This window comes from Eptatretus burgeri, chromosome 7, assembly GCF_056783735.1.
Source record: "Eptatretus burgeri isolate ZD-2024b chromosome 7, Ebu_testis_v1, whole genome shotgun sequence".
In the NCBI taxonomy this organism is placed as follows: Eukaryota; Metazoa; Chordata; class Myxini; order Myxiniformes; family Myxinidae; genus Eptatretus; species Eptatretus burgeri.
Window position 1 is genome coordinate 99,574,180 of NC_140967.1, and position 7,145 is coordinate 99,581,324.

Sequence of the window (7,145 nt, forward strand, 5' to 3'; positions counted from 1 at the left end):
GTTTTAACATCTTTTTTCCTAAATAAATACAAGTATGGAAGCAATTGATAGTATCTATGATTTGGATGATACTATTATTATCTCAAACTCCACTAAAAAAGAAGATTACTTCAAGGTAAATGCAATAACTGGAACAGACGGGAATACGAATGGTACAAAAAGTTTTGAAATAAATAATCAACAAACCTATTTGAATCTATCCGAAAGTTTCTTGTTGTGTAAATTTAAATTCACTAAGGCTGCGACTAACACAAACGCTACACTTGTAAATGATTTCTTCTGGAAAATGTTTGATAGTGTGCGTTTGTATATTGGAACACAAGAAGTTGAAGCGGTTGATTATGTCTCTGCTGTATCTGAAATGATGAAATTTACACTCTATACTTTCAGTGATAGAATGGGAAAGGGGTCTGTCGAAGGTTTTATTCCTGATATGTCAACGGAACAAACACAGACCCTGGATATACTCAAAGGAAAGGAGCATATAATGATGATACAAAAGCAGAAAATAGTTTTACTGTGGCAGTTCCTCTTAAAGGTATATTTGGATTTTGTGTTCATGATAAAGTTCTGTATGGTCTTAAAATTAGATTTCAACTACAAAGGAATGATAATGAAAATCGATTGCTTTTTGGTGTTGGTAGTGCTTTTGGTGATCAGAATAAATTTGTAATTGAGGAAATGAGTTGGTATATCAGTGAATATACTCCTAATCTTAAAACAGAAGAGATGTTGAATCGAAGACTTAACTCAAAGAAACCACTCAGTGTATCATACCTCAAAAGAAGATGTCAACACGTTAAACTCAACCAAACTACTTACACGTGGAATTTGGGTGTTCTGGAAGGAAAGCCACGATATCTGTGGATCATTTTTAAAAAGCCAGATGGTGATACTGCGACTGATAAGAATAATGCATTGAGTGATAATGCTAAGGTGAAACAACTTCACGTTTCTCTAGATGGAACATTTTATCCACGAGATAGATTGGAAATTAATTGGGAAAAAAAATGATTTTGCTGAAGCATACAAGTTTTACCAAAAGGTGTGTGAAAGTAATGGAAATAAAGAACCTATTTTGGATATGACAGCATTTACAAGTTTGTATACAATCTATGCGTTTGACCTGAGCGCTCAAAAGGAAACTATAAAGTCTAATCGAGTGGATACTTCCCTATACATTGAAAGAGGAGAGAGTGAAGAAGTTGATACATATTGTTTGCTTTTGGAAGAAACAGAATTACAGATTAATACAGATAATGGTGTGATGATTAGTCTCACATAATGTTTTGTTAAATAAATGAGTGGCAAAGTACCAACTGGGGTATATGTTAATCAAATCAATCTTCATAAACTATCATCTTGTGTTCAAAATCAAAAGCCTTGTACGATTAACGTTAATACAATTCAGAGAAAAGGAGCAGTAAGAATTGATGTTTTTCTCACAGAGAACAGGTTAAAATCTTGAATGACACTGGCTCACTTAAAATTAAAATGACAAAACCAATGTTGAAAAAATATTCAATAAGAGAGATGAGTGGAGGATTTCTCCCATTTCTAATTCCTTTATTTGCTGGTTTAAGTGCGGTTGGAGCATTGACGGGTGGTATTTCAACAGCGGTGAAAACTGCCAACGAAAGGAAGGCTCAACTCCAGGCTCAAAAAGAATTGGAAAGACATAACAAAGAGTTGGAGAAACAAATTAGTGGAAGTGGTGTAATTATAGATTTTGCTGAAAAACTTGAAGGTCTGCCTGATAAAGCGAGATTGTTAGTTGGAGATATGCTTTCTTCTCTAGCACAAGCAGGTGTAAAATTAACGAAAAGAGGTAATGGATTATATCTTTCTAATAAATAAATGAGCATTGATGAGTGGTTTAAAGAATTTGGAAAGAATACAACATCAAATTTACAACTTGTCAAATATTGTAAGAAATTAAAAATTCATAATGTGGTTATTTGTATGAGAGATGAATTAACAAATGTGCCGAAACATACAAAGAATATTATTATGAACTTAGAAGATAATAATGGGAACGGTTCTCATTGGGTTTGTATTTTTAATAGTCAAGACAAATATTATTTTGATAGTTTTGGTCTTCCACCACCTGTTGAAGTCATAAAATTCTTACAGAATGGTGTTTATCAAACATTTCAAGTCCAATAATTAAATTCCAAGTGTTGTGGTCAATTATGTCTATATGTGTTATTTCAACTCAACAAAAATAAAAAATTTTATGATATTATTTTTAATCTAATATAAATGACTTATGTTGGTAAAGATGGTTCTATCTTTGGTGTATCTCAAGAACTGGATATTGATTTATCAAATTATTACACAAAGGCACAGGCTGAACGACATAAATATAATATAACCAAAAATATTAACATGAAAAATGCTTATAAATTAAAAAATTATCGAAGCCCGACTGACGCGAATGACTTGGTGAGATTAAGCGATTTATCACAATATATATCCTTAAATAAAACGGCCGTGTATTCCAAAGATACAGAAGTGTTGATATTATCCCCAGGTCATACAGAATTCACAGTTCGAATTAAAATAAATTTTTATAAAGAAGGGCGTATCGTTTGTATGAGAATAGAACAATGGGGGTATGATATGAATGATTTAGGGTATAATTGGTCATTTAAAATTAACCTTGAAGACCTGGAACAATTAAATCAGTCTCGTAAGGAAGAATATTATCCACTTGGTATCGAGAATGAGTTTTGTGGGGCCACAATTCGTAAACAACAAATAAAAGAATTTAATAAGGGTAAATATAATAATGGTTTTGCCCTTGTTTATATCATGAAAACAGAAAAAACAGGATTATATATAATAAGTAAGGAAATACAAAATGATTTAACTATGGGAAGATGGGGAGGTGTTTCGTGCCATAATATTATTCTAACATATATTTCTAATACATAAATGACAGCAAGAAGGCTTCAAGAAAATTATCATTTCTGTGTCCAAGCATACCTTCAAGAAAAGGGTATTCGGTATTTTAATAAATATGTTCTACAACATAAGAATGAGGTATTTTCAATAAAAGATTGGCATTATGCTGATGTTGATAAACCGACAACTTTAGATTTAATTAGAATGTTAAATAATGAAAAAATTATAAAGTTAAGAAAAGGTAAGGCTCTTTTAGAAATTCAAAAGAAATTTTATTGGTTTCTTTTGAATTAAAAAATTCTGTTGTAAAAAAAAATTATTTTGGATACAGGAATAACAAGAAATCCTGATGAATATATGTATGATATTCTATGGGGTGTAAGCAATTCAAGGATAATAAGGGATGAAGAAGGAGTTGAAGAAGAGAGAAAAGAGGAGAAAAAGGAGGAGAGAGAGAAGGAGGAAAAGGAGAAGAGAGAGAAGGAGAGGGAGAAAAAAGAGGAGGAAAGGAGAAGAGAGAGAAGAGAGAGAAGGAGAGGGAGGAGAGAGAGAAAGAGGGACGAAAGAGCGAGACAAAATAAATATCAAAATATGGAAACCAGTGAGATTAAAAAAAGATTGGTGGTATTACAGAAAATAACTCAACCCACCGAGGAGGAAAACAAAGAATTGACAAGTCTATTTGCAATACTTTCGACAAGAATATTGACATCGACAAGCTATTCATTTTAATTCAAGTTTTTCATTTTTTTTTTCTTAAATAAATGGAGGAGAGAGTGAAGGAATTTCTAAGGATTCTTTATGTTTTAAAAATTAAGATTCAAATGTGCATGTTGGAAACTAAAAAGGTTTTTGCACTCTGCAGGAATTTTTCACATAAATAAATGAGTTATTGTCTCAACTGTAAAAAGAAAACTAATACTAAAAATATTTCATATATTAAAAGTAAAAATTACAGGGTTATACAAAAAGGTATATGTTCGGTGTGTGGTTCAAAAAAAAATCAATTTACCTCCAAACACAAACGAGGAGATATACAAAAGTTTTTATCAGGAAGTAAATTTACAACTACTGGAATACCAGGGGAATTACATCTTCCAGGGTATTCTTTCTGTGGTCCAGGCACAAACTTAGATAAAAGATTAGATGAGGCAGACAATCCTAAATCCTGGAGTAAACCCATCAATAGAGTTGATGAAGTGTGCATGAGACACGATATTGATTATGGGAATACCACAACGTTGGAAGAAAAGCATGAAGCCGATAGAGAAATGTTGTATAATTTGTCTCTGATACAAAATCCAACCTTGAGAGAAAAAGTTGATCGGTTCATTGTGAAGAAGATGATCAGTGCTAAATTGAAACTTGGACTTGGAAATTCAAAAAACTTATAGGCTCTAATGATGTCATTAAGACTGAAGAGCAATTAGCTGATGAATTACATAAACCAATATTCACAAAGTTTCAGAGAAGGAAAGTTTATTCCAAGGAAGTTGATTATATCTGGTCTGCTGATTTGATTGAACTCAATAATGATAAGGGGTACAAGTATGCTTTAACCGTTATTGATTTGAGGAGTAGATACGCATGGGTTGTACCATTAAAAAACAAAACAGGTAATACTCTTATGTTAGCCTTTCAACAGATATTTAATAAAAGTAAGAGAAAACCAAAAAATTGTGGACTGATGAGGGTAGAGAGTTTTATAACAAGACATTTATGAATTTTCTAAAAAATAACAGTATTACATTATACAGTACCTTTAATGAAGGGAAGGCAATTGTTGTTGAACGTTTTAATCGTACCTTAAAAGAGAGACTATATAAAAAATTCACACAACTCGGTTCACAACAATGGTCATCTTTTATTCAGGATATTGTGGATAAGTATAATGACACGATTCACATGTCAACAAATATGAAACCATCAGAAACATTTACAAAATTAAAATATGAAAAAGAGATTAATGTCAAAAAACCTAAGTTCAAAGTTGGTGATATCGTAAGAATATATAGGTGGAAATCTCATTTTGAAAAGGGTTATATTAAACGATGGACGAACGAACTTTTTAAAATTGTTGATGTAATAGATACGGTTCCTTGGACTTATAAGATATATGATTTTGAAGGGGAAGAGATTTTAGGTTCATTTTATTCACAGGAATTACAAAAGACAAAGATAAATTGAAATTTTTTGACTCCGCCCACACAAAACCCACCCACATAAACCCCACCCCACACAAGCTACACACAAACCCCACCCCACACAAACCCCACACAAACCCCACACAAGCTCCACACACACAAACCCCACACAAACCCCACACAAACCCCCCACAAGCTCCACACAAAAACTCCACACACACAAACCCCTCACAAGCTCCACACAAAAACTCCACCCCACACAAGCTCCACACACACAAACCCCACACAAGCTCCACCCAATATTCATCATATTCACATAATTAGTGATTAGTTAATTAGTTCCCCACACACAACATGTTTATTTCATTAAAAAATTATCCACCCATCCACACAAGCTCCACTCATCCACCCATCCACCCATCCATTTATCCACACAAACCTCATCCACATAAGCCTCATCCACATTCACCCCTCCCACATAAGCCCCACCGAAGCCCCGCCCACATAAACCCTGCCCACATAAACCCCTCCCACACAAGCTCCACCCACATAAACCCTGCCCACACAAACCGCACCGAAGCCCACCCACATAAACGCCACCGAAGCCCCGCCCACACAAGCCACACGCACATAAGGGCCCTCCCACAAGCCCCACCCACACACGCCCCGCCCACACAAACCCCACCCACACAAGCCCCGCCCACACAAGCCCCACCCCCTCATCCCCCCTGTGCGCCCCCACCTTTGACCCACCACCTCCCTCATCCCACCCCCACCCTTCCCCACACACACACATGGGGAGGGGAGGGGTGGGATGAGGGGGTGATGGGTCATTGGGGGAGCGTACCTATCCCCCCCACCCCCCTCCCTCTCCTTAATGTCTTGATCCTTTTTTTGAAATTCAAAATCAAGTAATTGTAAACAAAACAAATATAATTAATCAAAATTGAAAATATTAAATATTTATTTGCGAGAATGTATAATCTTTCCCAGCAATCTTCTTCAGATGTCTTGTGATTTCGAAACTCAGACACCATATTCTGTTTTGAAACAAAAAGTGGACAATAATTAGGTTTTATAAAGATAATTACATGGTAATATGAGTAATCCTGGTGTTGGTTCTAAGTTCAAGCCTCGTTGACCACTGAATTAACACACCAGGAGGCCGACTTAGCCTATCATCCTTCCAAGGCCAATAAAATGAATTCCAGTGTACTGGTAAAACCGCGTCCAAACTAATGATGCAACCAACATAAGACGACATTCCAAAGAGAGAGTGATATTAATAAACAAATAACTAAATAATAATTCAGAAACATTTACCTCCAGAAAATCACGTGTTGTACCAGATTGCTTCAACAGCTGATGTTGTGTGATCGAGCTGAAAAAAAAAAATTAATAATGAGTCAAGGGTATAGATGGAGAGACAGACAGAGAGAGGTAGGTAGAAAGACAGACAAAGAGAGATACAAAGAGACAGACAGGGAGAGATAGAGAGAGACAAACAGACAGGGAAAGAGACACACACACACACACACACACACACACACACACACACACACACACACACACACACACACACATATATATATATATATATATATATATATATATATATATATATATATATATATATATATACACACACACATACACACACACACACATACACACACACACACACACACACACACGTGTCTCACCATTGGTTTAATTTATTCGAGATCAGAGGCCGTGATAAGACTTCGTACCAGTCATTATAAATGTTTTTCAATTCTCTTATAAAATCATTGACCTCTTCAATAAGAGCATTCATTTGATGCACCTCATCGTGATATGTAAACTCCACTTCTTCCAAGGACCTGCCAGGAAAAAATATATATTTTCGCATTATCACGATTTAATTTATAATCAATTGCTTCATTGTTCAAAGAGGAAACCATACACAAACTTACCAACTTTGTAGTGAGCTGTTATCTTCATCGGAAGAGAGTGAGTCCATGTCTCAGTTTTTTTACCATTGGTACAAGATGGCAAAAAGATCAGAGGCCGTGATAAGACGTCATGTCAGTCTTTAAAAATGTTTTTCAATTC